Consider the following 23,811-nt stretch of genomic DNA (forward strand, 5'->3'; position numbering starts at 1 on the left):
CTGCAATGAATACTTTATGTTCCCCTGACTGAACTATACCTACTTTGTAATCCCTTTCTCCAGTCTCGTCCATTCCTTCCATTTCCTGATAACCCCATCAGTTTTCATTGAGCAGTGCAGCTCCACCTCCCCCTCTGCTCCTATCCTTCCTCAGGATCTGATATCCGGATGGGAGGATTATGTCTGTTATTGTCCCCATGAGTTTTGTTTCTGTGACTGCTATGATGTCTGAGGACATCTCCTTGATTGTTTCATGCCACTCCTCACATTTATTCGTTATTCCATCCACGTTCATGTAAAAAACCTTCAACTTCTTTTCTATAACCGTGGTCAGGGGAGAATGGTGGGTTTGGGGGAGCAGGTGTCCTGGTGGGGGCCTATAGGGGGATGCTGTGGGCATGGGGTCTGTGGTGTGTGGAGTGGGGGCAGAGGGGCTATGGGGGTTGCAGTGGGGTTGGGGGTTGTAGGGAGGGGGATGGGGGAAGAGGGCTTATGGAGGATACAGTGGGGGTGGGGATTGTGGTGAGGGGGATGGGGTTGGAGGGTACAGTGTGCTAGCTTTGGATTAGGTTGTTTGATTGCATTAAGGCTGCCTTGGTTGGGTTCCTTCTGTGGCTGGTACTGGAGGAGGTTGTGTGTGTTGTTCTACCTGGGTCTGGTTACTCCTGCTCCCCCTCCTTCCTTGCCTCTCATTCTGCCTTGTGACGTTGCACCATCTCTTTCAGTATTATCCTTTCTTCTTGTGTTCTGTCTCGATAGAGGTACAAGCTCTAGTACTCCGGTTTGTTCCATAGACACGCTTTCTCCTGCAGGATCTGGTTTCAGGCTGACTCTGCCTTGAAAATCACTTTGACTGGATGTTTTTTTTTCCTCTCGCAAACCACCCAATTCTCTGAAAATTTGTGAGCTGGGTCATGTCGTCCTCTCCTATTGCTTTCATGATGCTGTCAATCATTTTTTTCCTTCTGTTTTCTTGCTTCATAAGTTTCCCCTTCTACTTCTTGGAGCCCATAAACAAAAACTGCACTCTCCCTTTCGTCCTCCCACTGTGCTTCCTGAGCATCCTCTGAGACGAACTATTTCCTGCCATTGAGGCGTCTGTTCCTACTGTCTCTTCCCTAACCAGTGTCCCTGTGCTTACCTGTTCCTGGACACGGCATTTGTCTCTTAGAGTCTCTGCGTATAGTTTAGCTCCTTCATTGACTTTGCTCCCCTCTTGTGTTCTTGCTGTTCTCTCCGTCTTTTCCCGGGCCCCACTTGGGTCTTGGTAGAGTCATCGCATACCATGTAGCTCCTTTGCAACCTGCACTCCCTTCATCTGTGACTGATGTAGGAGCGTGTGTGTGTGTGTGTGTGTGTGTGTGTGTGTGTGTGTGTGTGTGTGTGTGTATGTGTGTGCGTTCCTTCCTGTAAGTGTGTGTGTTTGTGTGTGAATTTTTGTATTTGTGTGTGTTTCTTGTGTGAATGTTAAATATTATTTAATCTAAGGAAATTAATTTAGTTACATTTTCCCTTTCAAGAGCTTTGCATAACCTCTCTAATATTTAAAATATCAATTATATGAGAAAATTAACATTTTTACTTAAAAGAACTAATGACCTCATGTATAATGATTTTCGCTCATAAGAAAAAATATCCTGAACACACATTTTGTGGCAAATGTTACCATCACCAAAGAAAATAAGGTTAGGTATGGATCTTCAGGAAACAAGACAAGTGTTTCCTGATGCGGGTCATAGCCAGATGACCCGCCGTTGGAGCATTTGGTCATCTGACCGAGGCCTTCCGCTGGCTTACCGGTCCACCCCTTTAAAAATTATGGTCATACTTATAACATAAGAGCATAAGAAAGAAGGAACACTACAACAGGCCTACTGACCAATGCGGAGCAGGTCCATGTCGTCCCCCACGGATTAGCCCAATGACCCACCTAGGCTGGTCACCTCCACTCAAGGAAGGAGCACGGCACCAGACCCAGCAGCACAAGCTAGTCAGGTCCAACTCACACCCACCCACGACCACCCACATCCACTCATGTGTTTATCTAATCTATTTTTAAAACTACACAACGTTTTAACCTGAATAACTGTACTCGGGAGTTTGTTCCACTCATCCACAACTCTATTACCAAACCAGTGCTTTCCTATATCCTTCCTGAATCTGAATTTTTACAACTTGAAACCATTGCTGCGAGTCCTGTCTTGGCTGGAAATTTTCAGCACACTATTTACATCCCCTTTATTTATTCCTGTTTTCCATTTATACACCTCGATCATATCCCACCCTTATTCTACGCCTTTCGAGAGAGTGCAGATTCAGGGACCTCAGTCTATCCTCATAGAGAAGATTTCTGATACATGGGATCATCTTTGTCATCCTCCTCTGTACGTTTTCCAGAGTATTTATATCCATTCTGTAATACGGTCACCAGAACTGAGCAGCACAGTCTAAATGAGGCCTAACCAAGAATATATAGAGTTGAAGAACAACCTGAGGACTTCTATTATTTATACTATTAGATATGAAGCCAAGAATTCTGCTAGCTTTATTGCGAACACTAATGCACTATTGTCTTGGTTTTAGATTACTGCTAACCAGAACTCCTAAATTCTTTTCTCAATTAGTAGTATTAAGATCTACATTATTTAGTTTATATGTCGCATGGTTATTTAACTGTCCAACATTTAGAACTTTGCATTTGTCTGTATTAAACTGCATCTTCCACTTCTCCGACCATTGTATGAGTCTATTCAAATCATTCTGAAGTGGTCTAGTGTCTTCATTAGAATGAATTAGAGGGCCTATTTTGGTGTCATCAGCAAATTTGCTTATGTCGCTATTTATTCCCTCATCTATGTCGTTTATGTAAATTGTGCAAAACAAAGGGCCCAACACTGACCACTGTGGAACATCGCTTGTGACGTGCCCCCATTCTGATTTCTCCCCATTTATTCAAACTGTCTGCTGCCTACTTGTCAGCCATGCCTCCACCCAGGAAAAATTTTCTCCTCCCATTCCGTGTGCCTTAAGTTTCATCAATAGCCTCTGATGTGGAACTCTATCACAAGCCTTACTGAAATCCATATACACAATATCATATTCATTACCATGATCTACCTCCTCAAACACCTTAGTGAAAAATGTTAGTAAATTCATAAGACAGGAACGCCCCTTTGTAAAACCGTGTTGAGAATCATTAATCAATCTGTGCCTGTCAAGATGGCTACGAATTGCTTCGGCAATTATTGATTCCATAAATTTTCCCACTATGGAGGTTAGGCTTATTGGTCTATAGTTCGAAGCTAAGGACCTGTCACCTGCCTTGTAAATAGGTATTACATTTGTCATTTTCCACTTATCAGGCACTATGCCTGTTTGTAGTGATATGTTAAAAGATTAGCCAATGGTATATGCTAAGTTCCTCTTTACATTCCTTTAACACCCTTGCAAACAGTTCATCAGGGCCTGGGGATTTGTTAGGTTTTAGTTTCTCAATTTGCCTAAGGACCATGTCACTAGTTACCGCAATCGTGCATAGTTTATTGTCGTCCTGTTCTACATAATCTATTATTTCAGGAATATCGCTAGTATTTTCCTGGGTGAAAACTGAGAAGAAGTAGGTATTGAGAATTTCACACATATCCTTATCACTGTGAGTGATCTGACCAGAGTTGCTCTTAAGTGGGCCAGTCTTGTCCCTAATCTTACTTCTGTATACCTGAAAGAATCCTTTTGGGTTAGTCTTTGAATCTCTTGCGAACTTAGCCTTATAATCCCTTTTTGCTTTTCTTATTCTTTTCTTTATTTCTCTCTTTAACTGAACATATTGATTTCTTAACTGCCCATCTCCTCTTTTGATACGCCTATATATGTCTCTCTTTTGACCAATGAGATGTTTTAATCTATTGTTCATCTATTTGGGATCATTTTTGTTAGATCTAATTTCCTTACTCGGAACAAAAGTTGTCTGGGCAGCTAGAACTATGCTCTGAGAAACGTCATATTGGCATCCAAGATCACCTACCTGACCCATAGTCAGGACATCCCAATTTAGCCCACCCAGATCATTTTTCAGTCCCATGAAGTCGGCCAAGCGAAAATCTGGGACAGAGATTTGATTATAGTTATCTGGGTAATTCCATGATATATTGAAACTAAGTGATTTGTGATCACTTTCCCCAAGCTCATCATTAACCTCAAGATTATTAATTAGTGACCCTTTGTTGGCAAGAACCAAGTCAAGTAGATTGTTTCCTCTAGTTGGTTCTGTCACAACCTGTTCTAAAAAGCAATCTGGAACCGTATCAAGAAAGTCACTAGACATAAGATTTCCTGTCATATTATTTGTCTAAAGTTAAAATCCCCCATTATCACAACATTTACATATCTAGATGCCTTATGAATTTCATCCCATAACAGCTTACTTCACTCCTTATCTAGGTTTGGGGGCATATAAATCACACCCAAAATTAATTTGTCACAACCCTCGAGAAACTGTAGCCAAACAGATTCTGTGTTCGATGTTTCTAATCTTATATCATGTCTAAGACAACAATTTAAATTTTCTCTGACTTACATGGCCACTCCACCATTTTTTTTTTTTTTGGTAAAAAACAAGGAATCTGTTTGATAGGAGGTTACTGATACTTTTATTAAAGATTAATTTTATTGCATGGAACTGTTGCTACAACTGGAGATTATGTAGCCAGTGAGCCTACATGCCTAATTCCCTTAGTTTCTCCCAGAGGTCATGCCTCTCGGTGGGAATTCCAGCCTGCCCACACCTGTCTTTGCCTCACTCTCTCATTGGCCTTTACTCAGTCAACAAGGCCTGCTCCTCTCTCCCTCGTGGGCATGGCCTTCTCGTGCCATGGGCACTTAACACACTGCCTGTGTACCCCACGACTTTGCAAATAAAGTAAGAAGCCTCCAAAGCCTTATCACTAAACCCCGCTCTGCAATAAGAAACACCAATAAGCCGTAAACATTGGTGGCAGCGCCTTGCAGCAAGTGTGTTTGCCCGGGGAGAGTAAGATGGATGATGTCATCTCAACTTCATCACCCCAAACAAGAAGCATCCGTCTCTCAGCGAGTTATCTTGATGTCGCGTCTGTACTTTTCGGCAGCCAGACACAGGTACACCCGGATTTGGCTGAAATTTACCAAATTTCTTCTAGAATTGTAATTGTGATCCACACCACAGCGTCCCATGCTGTTTCTCAAGTCATGTGTTCAATGTTACTTGTATGTTGCTGCTGTTGTTTTTCAGCTTGGCACGGCTATTTCAGCAAGTAAGAGGTGAGTTTGTGGTGATTTCTGTGTCCAGTGTGTTTTTCTCCCCATGTTTGTGGGTGGGAGAGGAGGAAGTGGCCGTTCCTTGCCTCACCCATGCTCGCCCTGCTGTACACCACACCATACACCACTCACCATTGTTCTCACTCCCTCTGCAGTGTTTTCTGCTGTTTTCCGTGTGAATTCATTGCCAGAGCTGTGTATCCGAGTGCCCGAGGCCACTCACAGCCACGTGGATCACCAAGCCACGTGGATCAGCAAGCCAAGTAGATCACGAAGCCATGTGGAGCAAGCCATGTGGGGTGTGGACGATGCCACGTGGATCTACAAGCCACGTGGGTTACCTAGCCAGACGTCCCTAGCCACATGCTGTGGTCTGCTGCTGCATCACTCCTATGACATCACCCACGATGCTGCCCGATTTCATGACGTCACCTCAAGACATCTGCTGATGTTACTATGCTGCTGATGTCACCTCGCGATGTCACGCCTGACATCACCTGATGTCACATCGTGTGTTCTAGTATTTATTTCAGTATAGTCGAGAAGATTGAGAGAAGATATGTGTCATGTGTTAGTTAATACCTCTCGGTCAGTGTTCTCACATGTTTGTGTATAGCTTAGTGTCGATTTTTGCACAGAAAAGCATAATTTGCTAGTGTAAGCCATGTAGTACTGCATGTGCAGTGCAGGTGTGTGCAGTTTTCCATGTGCCATGTGTGGCCTCTAGCCCAGACCACTGTGTAGCACCTCATGTTACTTGTCACCCAGTATGACCTGCATGTTTGACAGCTGATATTAGTCAGCCCTGAGTGTCTGAGTCTCTTGTACAGAAAGCTCTTATGCCTGTCACTCGTGATGCCCTGCAGAATTGCACCTGCTACGATTCCCATCGAGATTTGTTTCACTTCTCCTCCTGACCTTCAGAGTGCAGTTATATGTAGAGAAACAAGTCTGGGGACGCTTAGACTAACCTCTGCTAGAACTCCAACTGCCGAGAGAATGACACTCATCAAGCCTCAGTTTAAGCCCTGTCGGCAGGCGCTGTGTCAGCCTCGTGTCATAGCTTCAGTGAGCAGCCTGCACAAAGATGATGTCACTTTGACTGCTAGCCTGCTCACTGCAGTATGGTGTATGCTGTTACAACTCCCAGATGTTTCGGCAAGTCGTCTCTGCCACAATCACTCCACGCTCGCCGGCAGTGACAGCCCTAGCGACAGTACCAGTAGAGAAATGTCCTCCTGAGTTGCTTGGCAGAATAAGTCCTGCCCAGTTACCGAGTACTGACGACACCTCACTCGAGGGCACCAGCAGGTTGTGCCCCAGGTTGCGTGAAACCCTGCAGTGACTCCTACGATGACTGCTTCATCGTTCCAGAGGAGACTGTACCTGTTACATCACAGCTCAGCTGCAGCAATGTCTCCAGTGTTGCAGCATCTGTCCAGACGCAGGAAGGCATTCTGTGATGCCCATCGACGCTCACTGCCTATGACCACGATGTTTAGCACACCCTACCTGTTTTTTTCTTCTCTCCCTGTAGGAAGTTTTTTTTCCATGTCCATGTATATGGCCAGTCATGGTCAGGGTCTTCCATGTGGTAGGTGGCCGAGCAAAATGTAGCCAGTGAGCCTACATGCCTAATTCCCATAGTTTCCACCAGAGGCCATGCCTCTCAGTGGGAATTCCAGCCTGCCCATACCTGCCTCTGCCTCACTCTCTGCCTCTGTCCTCTACTCTCTCAGCGAAGCCTTATTATTACTCACTCAGTCAATTAACACACACACAAAGACACAGAGTACAAATAGGTGAATACACACACACACACACACACACACACACACACACACACACACACACACACACACACACACACACACACACACACACACACAAATTCAGTCTAAACATTTCGAAAAAATACGTATCAAATACTTGAAGCGATCTGAGAGTCTCAAAACTCCAGACCGTAGCGTTAACCACTGGGCCAGCTAGCCACAAAAAGATTCGCCACACTAGGTAAATTTCTACACTATAGGAAGGTTAGCATAGGCACCACTGTGACCACAAATGCAAGTTTTTACAGACGAATCTCCAGCTAGCATGGCCGTGACGAACAAACTCTGACAAACTGTAACGAACCCAGAAACAGGCTAGATGCTAGATGAGGGATCAATAAGTTGACCCTCTAGTATTCTCTAAAGATATCTTCTCTTAATAAAAGTGGCATTTTGTAATAATGGGAGCCTGTCTGGGGTTTTTGATCCAAGGCATTGGCTAGATTGTCCTGATCTGACGAGTTACAGTTCAGTGGTGGATGTATTTACCTGTTTAATTCTCTTGATCCAATGATATAGAGATACTCTTAATGAGCCGTTGCTCTTCAGTCATCAACATTAATGTATTATCTATTATATAAATTAAAATTTTATTAGGATCATAGCCTCCTATGATCAAACTCTTGGTGTATACTTCTTCACGTTATGTCTATACAGATGAAACATTTGACTCTCTGTCGAAGTAAAGTTCATTAAAACTTCAGAGGTGTTGGCAGGTAGCTTAATACCAGGGAGTAAAATATCATAGAAATTACACCGCCGAAACAGTCAGAGCATTAATGAACAAAAGGGCACAATACCGTGACTGAAACAATACTCAAATAACCCGCACTTAGGAGAAAGAAAAGTTTACGACTTTGTTTCTGTCCGACTTCGACCATTCACAAGTCGCACTGGCAGAAAAGAGTTTGATTGATTGATTGACTGGTCAGGAACTGTGCCCTGATAAGAGTCTTAATCCTAAGATGACCCGTCTGAGGATCTCAAACCAAATGTCGATCTAATGCAGTTGTTCTGTGGCTGCAATCAGGGTCTTGCTGTAGTTCCTGTGTGTTCCACTGCAAAACATTTTATGTACTACAGTGGGCTAAGGCTATCAGGCCTCACATCAACGTCTCTGGGGTGTGTTGGGTGATCGGGTAAATATGAAAATAAACGCATGGCCCCTTTTTGTCCATCATGCACATTTTCACGAAAGTCTTCACAATAGTTCTGATTGTCTCTTTGTTTTCCTCTGAGTCTATCAGGTCGCATATGAAATCAGTGAAGCAGGTGATTTTCCACATAATTTGATATCTCAGAGGTAGTATGGTCTGTTCTCTTGAACTGCAATGTTCGTAACTGGTGCTAGGATTTATTCATTAAATGTAGTCTTTTCCTGCAGGATGGTGTCCGTTGCTAGGATTTATTCATTAAATGTAGTCTTTTCCTGCAGCATGGTGTCCGTTGGCTGCCATTTTCGGGGGGGGGGGGGAGTTTAAGCAGAAGTATTGTAAACAGGCTGAGCAAGGACGCGGCTGATGCTTCCTCGGCTTTCTTCGTTGCAGTGGCCGGGGAAATGACCTTGGATTCCGTGTTGCTGTAGCCTCCTCTGGACGAGGTTGCTGGAGGATGGATAACCAGAGTTTTGAAGAATTGAGACGCTTATGTAACATATGTTCCATAAGTGTCTCAATTCTTCAACTTGTCGGTTTTCAAAACCATTCATCACAACCGGAGTTTTCCTTGCGGCGGACCCTCTCCGGACAGTGCAGGTTCCAAGCATGATGCTTCTTGCTGCAGTTCGGATATATAGGTTCCATAGTTTCATCTTTCTTCACTTAATCCAAGCAGTCAATGGTTGGGTGAGACCCACTACAGTTGCGGTATACTTCTTCAGTTAACATCGGCCGCTGAGGTGGTTGTACCTCTGGCACCTGCTACACCTCAATGGTTATGGGTGATACGTTCTGAACTGGTATGTTTCCCAGCAATCGAGATTCAATTGAACTGGGAGAGGTCCTATCTGTTGGGTCAAGACCTACCTCGTAGGTACGTTTTCGTCGTTCTTGGCTCGGAGTTGCTCAACTTTCAGAATGTTTTTGTTGCTAGGGTTTGCATCGAGAGGCATGTCTAGCGGTTACAGCATTTAATATGCCTTTGTTACCCGTTTTTTGCATTTTAGTTCTGCTAGAACAAGTAATGATTCATGATCGTTCACCTTCATCAATATTTCATAGGACTGTATGTATGTGGTAGTAAGAATAAACTTTGACACTGATATCTTACCGTATTTTCTCTCCCGGTGAATTATAACAGCATACGAGGTAGCATAGTGTTAAACCATACCACGACCGGGGATAGAACCCGCGATCAGAGTCTCAAAACTCCAGACCGTCGCGTTAGCCACTGGGCCAGCTAGCCACAATAAGATTCATCCAACTAGGTATATTTCTACACCATAGGAAGGTTAGCATAGGCACCACTGTGACCACAAATGCAAGTTTTTACAGACGAATCTCCAGCTAGCGTGGCCGTGACGAACTCTAGCTCAAGTCCCCTCAAAACCGTCAACATGACTCACGAAATCGTAATGACACGTCATGTTGACGGCTTTGAGGGAGTTGAGCTAGAGTTCGTCACGGCCACGCTAGCTGGAGATTCGTCTGTAAAAACTTGCATTTCTGGTCACAGTGGTGCCTATGCTAACCTTCCTATGGTGTAGAAATATACCTAGTTGGATGAATCTTATTGTGGCTAGCTGGTCCAGTGGCTAACGAGACGGTCTGGAATTTTGAAACTCTCTGATCGCGGGTTCTATCTCCGTCCGTGGTATGGTTTGTTTCCAATCGTGTCATTACGATTTCGTGAGTCATGTTGATAGCATAGTGTCCTTTGTTGAATGCTGTGAATTTGTTGCTACGGAAATTTCAGCTTGATCAATCTGCAAGGAATCACCATGCTTCCCATTTGGACTTTAAAGATCATTCTTTCGGCCAACCTTCGCCACATGGTATTTATATGGTAAGGATGGGCATTTCTTCATTCATACCTATATCACTGGCCAGGTTGATTTCATTTGTGCTCCTGTCTCAAGAGCCCATGGAGTCTGGCTGCTATTTCGCCAGAACTGTCTCCACATTTCCAAATCCGATCCTCGGCTGAGTCCTTGAAACATCGTGAACTCATCCTTTCGGAAGAAGCCATGTGCTTCCATGTGTCTGTCTCATTCGCCAAACTGCAGTACTGCTGTTCGTTCTTTTGGCACAAAATTAATACTTTTTACAATAATATAAATGAAGAAATATGTCTTTAAACCCATAAGAGAAAATTATAGATAGGACTTAATTTTAAATGAGTTGTTGCTAATTGAAAAGTTTTACTTGCCCAACACGACATATATATATATATATATATATATATATATATATATATATATATATATATATATATATATATATATATATATATATATATATATATATATATATATATATATATATATATATATATATATAATAAAATATTCCTTTTGGTAAAAAAAAGATAGTTTAAAAGATGGGGTGGTAGGGGAAGTGGAATATTCAAATGGCTTCAGGAAGAAATCCAAATATTCTTCCTTGAAGCCTTTTTATCCACTTCTCCGAGGCTATGGGTCCCACAATTTACACCAGATGTGGACCCCATATTAGATATATATATATATATATATATATATATATATATATATATATATATATATATATATATATATATATATATATATAATATATATATATAATGCGAGGGTCTTGGCAAGAGGCGTGGAGTTAAAAGATAAAGAATCACACACAGGGTGGGAGTTGTCACAGCTGCTCTTTGCTGATGACACTGTGCTCTTGGGAGATTCTGAAGAGAAGCTGCAGAGATTGGTGGATGAATTTGGTAGGGTGTGCAAAAGAAGAAAATTAAAGGTGAATACAGGAAAGAGTAAGGTTATGAGGATAACAAAAAGATTAGGTGATGAAAGATTGAATATCAGATTGGAGGGAGAGAGTATGGAGGAGGTGAACGTATTCAGATATTTGGGAGTGGACGTGTCAGCGGATGGGTCTATGAAAGTTGAGGTGAATCATAGAATTGATGAGGGAAAAAGAGTGAGTGGTGCACTTAGGAGTCTGTGGAGACAGAGAACTTTGTCCTTGGAGGCAAAGAGGGGAATGTATGAGAGTATAGTTTTACCAACGCTCTTATATGGGTGTGAAGCATGGGTGATGAATGTTGCAGCGAGGAGAAGGCTGGAGGCAGTGGAGATGTCATGTCTGAGGGCAATGTGTGGTGTGAATATAATGCAGAGAATTCGTAGTTTGGAAGTTAGGAGGAGGTGCGGGATTACCAAAACTGTTGTCCAGAGGGCTGAGGAAGGGTTGTTGAGGTGGTTCGGACATGTAGAGAGAATGGAGCGAAACAGAATAACTTCAAGAGTGTATCAGTCTGTAGTGGAAGGAAGGCGGGGTAGGGGTCGGCCTAGGAAGGGTTGGAGGGAGGGGGTAAAGGAGGTTTTGTGTGCGAGGGGCTTGGACTTCCAGCAGGCATGCGTGAGCGTGTTTGATAGGAGTGAATGGAGACGAATGGTTTTTAATACTTGACGTGCTGTTGGAGTGTGAGCAAAGTAACATTTATGAAGGGATTCAGGGAAACCGGCATGCCGGACTTGAGTCCTGGAGATGGGAAGTACAGTGCCTGCACTCTGAAGGAGGGGTGTTAATGTTGCAGTTTAAAAACTGTAGTGTAAAGCACCCTTCTGGCAAGACAGTGATGGAGTGAATGATGGTGAAAGTTTTTCTTTTTCGGGCCACCCTGCCTTGGTGGGAATCGGCCGGTGTGATAATAAATAAAAAATATATATATATAAATATATATATATATATATATATATAAATATATATATATATATAAATATATATATATATATATATATATATATATATATATATATATATATATATATATATATATATGTATATGTGTATACATATTGCTGGTATATTTTTTCTGTCTCATAAACCTGCAAGATTTCAGGTACTTCTTTCTACTTCTACTTACACTTAGGTCACTACACATACATGCACACGTTTATGTATACACACTCATCTGAATTTTCTTTGATTTTATCTTAATAGTTCTAGTTCTTATTGCTTTTCCCTTCATATCCATACAGAAGTGGAATAAGAATCTTTCCTCCGTATGCCATGCCTGGTGTAAAAGTCAACTAAAATGCCTGGAACATTGAGCTAGTAACCCCTTTTCCTGTATAGCCTACTAAAAAGGAGAAAAAGAAAACAGTCAAAGTCGGTTGTTTGAATGTGCGTGAATGTTGAGCGAATGATAAAAAAGAGATGATTTTTGATGTTATGAATGAGAAGAAGCTGGATGTCCTGGCTTTATGTGAAACAAAGCTGAAGGGGGTGGGAGAGTTTCAGTGGAGAGAAATAAATGGGATTAGGTCAGGGATTTCAATGAGAGTTAGAGCTAAAGGAGTAGTAGTTATGTTGACGGATAAGTTATGGCAGGAAAAGAGGGACTGTAAATGTATAAATCAAGGATTATGCGGAGTAAAATAAAGGTTGGATGTGAAAAGTGGGTTATAGTAAGCGACTATGCACATGGAGAAGAGAGAAGTGTAGAGAGAGAGAAATTTTGGGAAATGTTGACCGAATGCGTGAGGAGTTTTCAGACAAGTGAGAGTACTTGTGGTTGGGGATCACGATGCTGAAGTGGGTAAAAATGTTGTGGAGGGAGTAGTAAGTAAATTTGGGGTGCCAGGAGTAAATGAAAATGGGGAGCCTTTAATTGAGCTATGTGTAGAAAGTGGTTTGGTAATAAGTAATACATATTATTTGAAAACGAGGACAAATAAGTATACAAGGTATAATATAGCACGTAATGAAAGTAGTCTATTAGATTATGTATTGGTGGATAAAAGGTTTATGGGTAGGCTTTAGGATGTACATGTTTATAGAGGGGCAACTGATATATCGGATCATTATTAAGTTGTAGCCACAGTTAGAGTAAGAGGTAGATGGGACAAAAGGAAAATGGCAACAGCAAGTAGGAGAGAGGTGAAAGTGAATAAACTAAGGGCGGGGAAGTTAGGGTGAGATATAATCAACTATTAGCAGAAAGCTGCGCTAGTGCAAGTATGAGTCGTGGGGAGGGGGGGGGGGAAGAGGGTTGGAATAATTTTAAAAATGCAGTATTAAAATGTGGGTGGATGCAGGAGGAAAGAGGAGTGATTGTCGAAATGATGAAGTAAAAAGAATAATAAAAGATAAAAAGTTAGCTTATGAGAGGTTTTTACAAAGCAAAAGTGTTATAAGAAAAGTAGAGTATATGGAGAGTAAAAGAAAGGTGAAGAGAGTGTTGAGAGAGTGCAAAAGAAGAGCAGATGATAGAGTGGGAGAGGCACTGTCAAGAAATTTTGATGAAAATAAGAAAAAAAATTGGAGTGAGATAAACAAGTTAAGAAAGCCTAGAGAACGACTGGATTTGTCAGTTAAAAACAGAGTAGTGGAGTAGTAGATGGGGAGCTGGGGGTATTGGGTAGATAGTGGGAATATTTTGAAGAACTTTTAAATGTCGATGAAGAAAGGGAGGCGGTAATTTCATGCACTGGCCAGGAAGTGAAGAATAGCATTATGTGAGTATGGGGGAGATGTGTGAGGCATTACGTAGAATGAAAAGTGGTAAAGCAGCTGGAACTGACGGGATCACGACAGAAATGTTAAAAGCAGGGGGGGATATAGTGTTGGAGTGGTTGGTATTTTTGTTTAATGAATGTATGACAGAGGGGAAGGTACCTAGGGATTGGCAGAGAGCATGTATAATTCCTTTATATAAAGGGAAAGGGGACAAAAGAGATTGTAAAAGTTATAAAAGAATAAGTTTACTGAGTATAGCAGGAAAAGTGCACGGTAGGGTTATTATTGAAAGACAGAGAGTAGGATTGAAGATGAGCAAGGAGGCTTTAGAGTGGGTAGGGGATACGTAGATCAAGTGTTTACATTGAAGCATATATGTGAGCAGTATATAGATAAAGGTAAGGAAGTTTTCATTGCATTTATGGATTTAGAAAAGGCATATGATAGTGTAAAATGGCGAAGCAATGTGGCAGGTGTTGCAAGTATATAGAACAGGTAGTAAGTTACTAAATGCTGTAAAGAGTTTTTTACGAGAATAGTGAGGCTCAGGTTAGGGTGTGTAAGAGAAAGGTAAATTATATCCCGGTAAAAGATCTTAGACAGGGATGTGTAATGTCACCATGGCTATTTAATATATTTATAGATGGGTTGTAAAAGGATTAAATGCTAGGGTGTTGGGGAGAGGGCAGGGATTAAATTATGTAGAATCACATACAAAACGGGAGTTGACACAGTTACTTTTTGCTTATTTTTGCTGATTTAGATAAAGAAAAATTGGATATCACATTGGAGAGAGGGAGTATGGAAGAAGTGAATGTTTTCAGATATTTGGGAGTTGACGTGTCAGCGGATGAGTTTATGAATGATGAGGTTAACCATAGAATTTATGAAGGAAAAAAGGTGAGTGGTGTGTTGAGGTATATGTGGAGACAAAAACCGTTATCCATGGAGGTAAAGAAGGAATGTACGAAAGTAGAGTGGTACCAACACTCTTATATGGGTGTCAAGATTTGGTTGCAAATGCTGCAGTGAGGAGACGGCTGTGGAGAGGGGTTGTTGAGGTGGTTTGGTCATTTAGAGAGAATGGATCAAAGTAGAATAAATTTAGACCGTATAAATCTGTACGGGAAGGAGGGCGGTGTAGGGATCGTCCTCGAAAAGGTTAGAGGGAGGCGGTAAAGGAGGTTTTGTGGGCGAGGGACATGGACTTCCAGCAAGAATGTGTGAGTGTGTTAGATAGGAGTGAATGGAGACGAATGGTTTTTGGGACCTGACGAGCAGTTGGAGTGTGAACAGGGTAATATATATATATATATATATATATATATATATATATATATATATATATATATATATATATATATATATATATATATATATATATATATATATATATATATATATATATATATATATATACATATTTATTTTTTTTTATTTTTTTATTATCACACTGGCCGATTCCCACCAAGGCAGGGTGGCCCGAAAAAGAAAAACTTTCACCATCATTCACTCCATCACTGTCTTGCCAGAAGGGTGCTTTACACTACAGTTTTTAAACTGCAACATTAACACCCCTCCTTCAGAGTGCAGGCACTGTACTTCCCATCTCCAGGACTCAAGTCCGGCCTGCCGGTTTCCCTGAACCCCTTCATAAATGTTACTTTGCTCACACTCCAACAGCACGTCAAGTATTAAAAACCATTTGTCTCCATTCACTCCTATCAAACACGCTCATGTATACTTGCTGGAAGTCCAAGCCCCTCGCACACAAAACCTCCTTTACCCCCTCTCTCCAACCTTTCCTAGGCCGACCCCTACCCCGCCTTCCTTCCACTACAGACTGATACATTCTTGAAGTCATTCTGTTTCGCTCCATTCTCTCTACATGTCCGAACCACCTCAACAACCCTTCCTCAGCCCTCTGGACAACAGTTTTGGTAATCCCGCACCTCCTCCTAACTTCCAAACTACTAATTCTCTGCATTATATTCACACCACACATTGCCCTCAGACATGACATCTCCACTGCCTCCAGCCTTCTCTTCGCTGCAACATTCATCACCCATGCTTCACACCCATATAAGAGCGTTGGTAAAACTATACTCTCATACATTCCCCTCTTTGCCTCCAAGGACAAAGCTCTTTGTCTCCACAGACTCCTAAGTGCACCACTCACTCTTTTTCCCTCATCAATTCTATGATTCACCTCATCTTTCATAGACCCATCCGCTGACACGTCCACTCCCAAATATCTGAATACATTCACCTCCTCCATACTCTCTCCCTCCAATCTGATATTCAATCTTTCATCACCTAATCTTTTTGTTATCCTCATAACCTTACTCTTTCCTGTATTCACCTTTAATTTTCTTCTTTTGCACACCCTACCAAATTCATCCACCAATCTCTGCAACTTCTCTTCAGAATCTCCCAAGAGCACAGTGTCATCAGCAAAGAGCAGCTGTGACAACTCCCACTTTGTGTGTGATTCTTTATCTTTTAACTCCACGCCTCTTGTCAAGACCCTTGCATTTACTTCTCTTACAACCCCATCTATAAATATATTAAACAACCACGGTGACATCACACATCCTTGTCTAAGGCCTACTTTTACTGGGAAATAATTTCCCTCTTTCCTACATACTCTAACTTGAGCCTCACTATCCTCGTAAAAACTCTTCACTGCTTTCAGTAACCTACCTCCTACACCATACACTTGCAACATCTGCCACATTGCCCCCCTATCCACCCTGTCATACGCCTTTTCCAAATCCATAAATGCCACAAAGACCTCTTTAGCCTTATCTAAATACTGTTCACTTATATGTTTCACTGTAAACACCTGGTCCACACACCCCCTACCTACAAATAATTTTTAAATTTTCTTGGGTAGAATAGTTTGTGGGGTGAGTTGTGCAAAGGACCTATCCAAGTTGGGTCGGCGCGCGTCAGGTGTTTAACCGTTGTGGGATCTGATAGTGAGGTGTTGGCCAGACCCCTTATATAGCTTCCTTGGATGCTTTACTTTCATAGTTCCTTGATAATGTGAGTAGTCACGAAAGCGCTTGGAATTTCTCTATTTTTTCAGAGTGGTTGTTTTGCATATTCCGAAATCACCTGTTTACTGTCATCTTATTGCATATATATATATATATATATATATATATATATATATATACATATATATATATACATATATATATATATATATATATATATATATATATATATATATATATATATATATATATATATATATATATATATATATATACATATATATATATATATATATATATATATATATATATATATATATATATATATATATATATATATATATATATATAGAGTTAAACAAGTTAAGAAAGCCTAGGGAAAATATGGATTTGTCAGTTAAAAACAGAGTAGGGGAGTTAGTAGATGGGGAGATGGAGGTATTGGGTAGATGGCGAGAATATTTTGAGGAACTTTTAAATGTTAAGGAAGAAACAGAGGCAGTAATTTCATGCACTGGTCAGGGAGGTATACCATCTTTTAGGAGTGAAGAAGAGCAGAATGTAAGTGTGGGGGAGGTACGTGAGGCATTACGTAAAATGAAAGGGGGTAAAGCAGCTGGAACTGATGGGATCATGACAGAAATGTTAAAAGCAGGGGGGGATATAGTGTTGGAGTGGTTGGTACTTTTGTTTAATAAATGTATGAAAGAGGGGAAGGTACCTAGGGATTGGCAGAGAGCATGTATAGTCCCTTTATATAAAGGGAAAGGGGACAAAAGAGACTGTAAAAATTATAGAGGAATAAGCTTACTGAGTATACCAGGAAAAGTGTACGGTAGGGTTATAATTGAAAGAATTAGAGGTAAGACAGAATGTAGGATTGCAGATGAGCAAGGAGGTTTTAGAGTGGGTAGGGGATGTATAGATCAGGTGTTTACATTGAAGCATATATGTGAACAGTATTTAGATAAAGATAGGGAAGTTTTTATTGCATTTATGGATTTAGAAAAGGCATATGATAGAGTTGATAGAGGAGCAATGTGGCAGATGTTGCAAGTATATGGAATATGTGGTAAGTTATTAAATGCTGTAAAGAGTTTTTATGAGGATAGTGAGGCTCAAGTTAGGGTGTGTAGAAGAGAGGGAGACTACTTCCCGGTAAAAGTAGGTCTTAGACAGGGATGTGTAATGTCACCATGGTTGTTTAATATATTTATAGATGGGGTTGTAAAGGAAGTAAATGCTAGGGTGTTTGGGAGAGGGGTGGGATTAAATTATGGGGAATCAAATTCAAAATGGGAATTGACACAGTTACTTTTTGCTGATGATACTGTGCTTATGGGAGATTCTAAAGAAAAATTGCAAAGGTTAGTGGATGAGTTTGGGAATGTGTGTAAAGGTAGAAAGTTGAAAGTGAACATAGAAAAGAGTAAGGTGATGAGGGTGTCAAATGATTTAGATAAAGAAAAATTGGATATCAAATTGGGGAGGAGGAGTATGGAAGAAGTGAATGTTTTTAGATACTTGGGAGTTGACGTGTCGGCGGATGGATTTATGAAGGATGAGGTTAATCATAGAATTGATGAGGGAAAAAAGGTGAGTGGTGCGTTGAGGTATATGTGGAGTCAAAAAACGTTATCTATGGAGGCAAAGAAGGGAATGTATGGATGTGAAGCTTGGGTGGTAAATGCAGCAGCGAGGAGACGGTTGGAGGCAGTGGAGATGTCCTGTTTAAGGGCAATGTGTGGTGTAAATATTATGCAGAAAATTCGGAGTGTGGAAATTAGGAGAAGGTGTGGAGTTAATAAAAGTATTAGTCAGAGGGCAGAAGAGGGGTTGTTGAGGTGGTTTGGTCATTTAGAGAGAATGGATCAAAGTAGAATGACATGGAAAGCATATAAATCTATAGGGTCTATAGGGGAAGGAAGGCGGGGTAGGGGTCGTCCTCGAAAGGGTTGGAGAGAGGGGGTAAAGGAGGTTTTGTGGGTAAGGGGCTTGGACTTCCAGCAAGCGTGCGTGAGCGTGTTAGATAGGAGTGAATGGAGACGAATGGTACTTGGGACCTGACGATCTGTTGGAGTGTGAGCAGGGTAATATTTAGTGAAGGGATTCAGGGAAACCGGTTATTTTCATATAGTCGGACTTGAGTCCTGTAAATGGGAAGTACAATGCCTGCACTTTAAAGGAGGGGTTTGGGATATTGGCAGTTTGGAGGGATATGTTGTGTATCTTTATATGTGTATGCTTCTAGACTGTTGTATTCTGAGCACCTCTGCAAAAACAGTGATAATGTGCTAGTGTGGTGAAAGTGTTGAATGATGATGAAAGTATTTTCTTTTTGGGGATTTTATTTCTTTTTTGGGTCACCCTGCCTCGGTGGGAGACGGCCGACTTCTTGAAAAAAAAAACAAAAAAAAAAAAAAAAAAAAAAAAAAAAAAAAAAAAAAAAAAAAAAAAAATATATATATTTGTATTATATATATATATTTGTATTATATATATATATTTATATTTATATATATATATATTTATATTTATATATATATATACATATATATATATATATATATATATATATATATATATATATGCAAAACAACCACTCTGAAAGAATAGAGAAATTCCAAGCGCTTTCGTGACTACTCACATTATCAAGGAACTATGATAATGATAGTTCCTTGATAATGTGAGTAGTCACGAAAGCGCTTGGAATTTCTCTATTCTTTCAGAGTGGTTTGTTTTGCATATACATATATATATATATATATATATATATATATATATATATATATATATATATATATATATATATATATATATATATATATATGTATATATATATATAGGGGTGGTAGGAGAAAAATTTTCAAAGAGCTTCAGGGAGAACCTTGAGTTTTCCCCGAAGCAAGCTCATTCTTTTCTCTGAGGATGAGGATCCCCAGGACAGTTCCAGAGGTGGTACTGTATATAAATATATATATATATATATATATATATATATATATATATATATATATATATATATATATATATATATATGTATATATATATATATATATATATATATATATATATATATATATATATATATATATATATATATATATATATATATTTATATATATATTTATAGATAAAATACATTGACAAAACATTCACAAAAATACGATAGAAAGTAAAACAACATAGGTGACTCAGAGCTACATCTCGAATACTTCGTCCAGCTCCCCGGCGGTGGGCCGCGTGCCCAGAATGCTGCAGGCATTTCCTCTCTGCATTTCAACACTGAGTCTCTGAAAGAGGAAGCTGGTCGCCCTGTGGTCCTTGGTTTCTATGATGAGCTTTTCACCCAGCTCTATTAGGAACTTTAGAGCACACTTGCCCCATGCTCCAAGGGTCTCCGACCCTATTGGGATGAAGTTATAGCAAGGGGGAAAGTCTTCATATTTGCGGATCTTCTGGGTCTCCCTGTGGCTGGCATCTCCACCCCCTTCCACTACGGAGTATGGCAGGTAGGTGTCTGCTAATGTGGCGGCACATGTGTAGTCCCAGGCAATCTGCTTTCCATCCTTCCAAGGTAGCATAGTGGCTCCATCAGGACGCTTTTGACTTCCGTCTGACCTCTGCACTTGGGGTTCCCGTTGAGCTGGGCAACGGGCTGTGGCGAGGCTTCTCTTTATGATGTCAGTGACCTCCTCATGCCTGGCATACTTCCCTTCTGCTGTGTGACACACGAGACCATGAAGTCCGAATTGATCAGTTGTCGCCCTGCCGCAAATACACTTATGTTCGGTGAGGATGGGGGCGGCTAGGCGAAGAGCAACACCAATCCGAATGGCCTGTGGGTCTAGTCGAGTGCCCAAGAAGGAATTGGGAACAGCTAACAGGAAATCTCCTGAGTGTGGTGCCTTCACTGCCAGGAGACGAGCTTTGTCCTTTCCTGATACATAGACAAAACATTCACAAAAATACGATAGAAAGTAAAACAATATAGGTGACTCAGAGCTATATCTCGAATACTTCGTCCAGCTCCCCGGCGGTGGGCCGCGTGCCCAGAATGCTGCAGGCATTTCCTCTCTGGATTGCAACACTCAGTCTCTGAAAGAGGAAGCTGGTCGCCCTGTGGTCCTTGGTTTCTATGATGAGCTTTTCACCCAGCTCTATTAGGAACTTTAGAGCACACTTGCCCCATGCTCCAAGGGTCTCCGACCCTGTTGGGATGAAGTTATAGCAAGGGGAAGGTCTTCATATTTGCGGATCTTCTGGGTCTCCCTGTGGCTGGCAGCTCCACCCCCTTCCACTACGGAGTATGGCAAGTAGGTGTATATACATATATATATGTATATATATATATATATATATATATATATATATATATATATATATATATATACATATATATATATGTATATATATATATATATATATATATATATATATATATATATATATATATATATATATATATATATATATATATATATATATACTATATATATATATATATATACATATATATTCAAACAGCTCCGGGGAGAACCTTGAGTTTTCCCTGAGGTACATTTATTGTCTTCTCTGAGGATGAGGGTCCCCATTCCAGCTATAGAGGAAATGAGTGAGCTACTCAAGTCCCAATATGACTCAGTTTTTAGCAAGCCGCTAACCAGACTGAGAGTCGAAGATCAAAATAAATTTTTTATGAGAGAGCCACAAAATTTGATTAACACAAGCCTATCCGATGTTATCCTGACGCCAAATGACTTCGAACAGGCGATAAATGACATGCCCATGCACTCTGCCCCAGGGCCAGACTCATGGAACTCTGTGTTCATCAAGAACTGCAAGAAGCCCCTATCACGAGCCTTTTCCATCCTATGGAGAGGGAGCATGGACACGGGGGTCGTCCCACAGTTACTAAAAACAACAGACATAGCCCCACTCCACAAAGGGGGCAGTAAAGCAACAGCAAAGAACTACAGACCGATAGCACTAACATCCCATATCATAAAAATCTTTGAAAGGGTCCTAAGAAGCAAGATCACCACGCATCTCGAAACCCATCAGTTACACAACCCAGGGCAACATGGGTTTAGAACAGGTCGCTCCTGTCTGTCTCAACTATTGGACCACTACGACAAGGTCCTAAATGCACTAGAAGACAAAAAGAATGCAGATGTAATATATACAGACTTTGCAAAAGCCTTCGACAAGTGTGACCATGGCGTAATAGCGCACAAAATGCGTGCTAAAGGAATAACAGGAAAAGTCGGTCGATGGATCTATAATTTCCTCACTAACAGAACACAGAGAGTAGTCGTCAACAGAGTAAAGTCCGAGGCAGCTACGGTGAAAAGCTCTGTTCCACAAGGCACAGTACTCGCTCCCATCTTGTTCCTCATCCTTATATCCGACATAGACAAGGATGTCAGCCACAGCACCGTGTCTTCCTTTGCAGATGACACCCGAATCTGCATGACAGTGTCTTCCATTGCAGACACTGCAAAGCTCCAGGCAGACATCAACCAAATCTTTCAGTGGGCTGCAGAAAACAATATGAAGTTCAACGATGAGAAATTTCAATTACTCAGATATGGTAAACATGAGGAAATTAAATCTTCATCAGAGTACAAAACAAATTCTGGCCACAAAATAGAGCGAAACACCAACGTCAAAGACCTGGGAGTGATCATGTCGGAGGATCTCACCTTCAAGGACCATAACATTGTATCAATCGCATCTGCTAGAAAAATGACAGGATGGATAATGAGAACCTTCAAAACTAGGGAGGCCAAGCCCATGATGACACTCTTCAGGTCACTTGTTCTTTCTAGGCTGGAATATTGCTGCACACTAACAGCACCTTTCAAGGCAGGTGAAATTGCCGACCTAGAAAATGTACAGAGAACTTTCACGGCGCGCATAACGGAGATAAAACACCTCAATTATTGGGAGCGCTTGAGGTTCCTAAACCTGTATTCCCTGGAACGCAGGAGGGAGAGATACATGATTATATACACCTGGAAAATCCTAGAGGGACTAGTACCGAACTTGCACACGAAAATCACTCACTACGAAAGCAAAAGACTTGGCAGACGATGCACCATCCCCCCAATGAAAAGCAGGGGTGTCACTAGCACGTTAAGAGACCATACAATAAGTGTCAGGGGCCCGAGACTGTTCAACTGCCTCCCAGCACACATAAGGGGGATTACCAACAGACCCCTGGCAGTCTTCAAGCTGGCACTGGACAAGCACCTAAAGTCAGTTCCGGATCAGCCGGGCTGTAGCTCGTATGTTGGTTTGCGTGCAGCCAGCAGCAACAGCCTGGTTGATCAGGCTCTGATCCACCAGGAGGCCTGGTCTCAGACCGGGCCGCGGGGGCGTTGACCCCCGGAACTCTCTCCAGGTAAACTCCAGGTACTTCCCTATATATATATATATATATATATATATATATATATATATATATATATATATATATATATATATATATATATATATATATATAGATATATATATATATATAAAGAGAGAGAAAGAGAGAAAGAGAGAAAGAGAGAGAGAGAGAGAGAGAGAGAGAGAGAGAGAGAGAGAGAGAGAGAGAGAGAGAGAGAGAGAGAGAGAGAGAGAGAGAGAGAGAGAGAGAGAGAGAGAGAGATAGAGAGAGAGAGAGAGAGAGAGAGAGAGAGAGAGAGAGAGAGAGAAAGAGAGTAAATAGCTTGTCAATAAAGCTAGGGATCCTAACCTTGTCAAACCCATTTACCAAACACTGCACGCAGAATTTAACTCTGGCATCGTTACCGCTCTATGTACTCTACATGATTTCCTTACCGACAGCCCTACTGTTGATGCAGAAACTACTTTATTACACAAACTTTGATTATATTTTCCCTTTAGCAATCACCCTTGTCCTTAGTGACTCTGTCTCTTGCACATTACTGGTCGTTACTGGTGACTGATCCTTGCATGTTTCATGTTTAGCACATCTGAACCTGCAGTGCTGAAAGACCCTTGTGGGTTTAG

Source organism: Cherax quadricarinatus, chromosome 71 (assembly GCF_038502225.1).
Source record: "Cherax quadricarinatus isolate ZL_2023a chromosome 71, ASM3850222v1, whole genome shotgun sequence".
NCBI lineage: Eukaryota > Metazoa > Arthropoda > Malacostraca > Decapoda > Parastacidae > Cherax > Cherax quadricarinatus.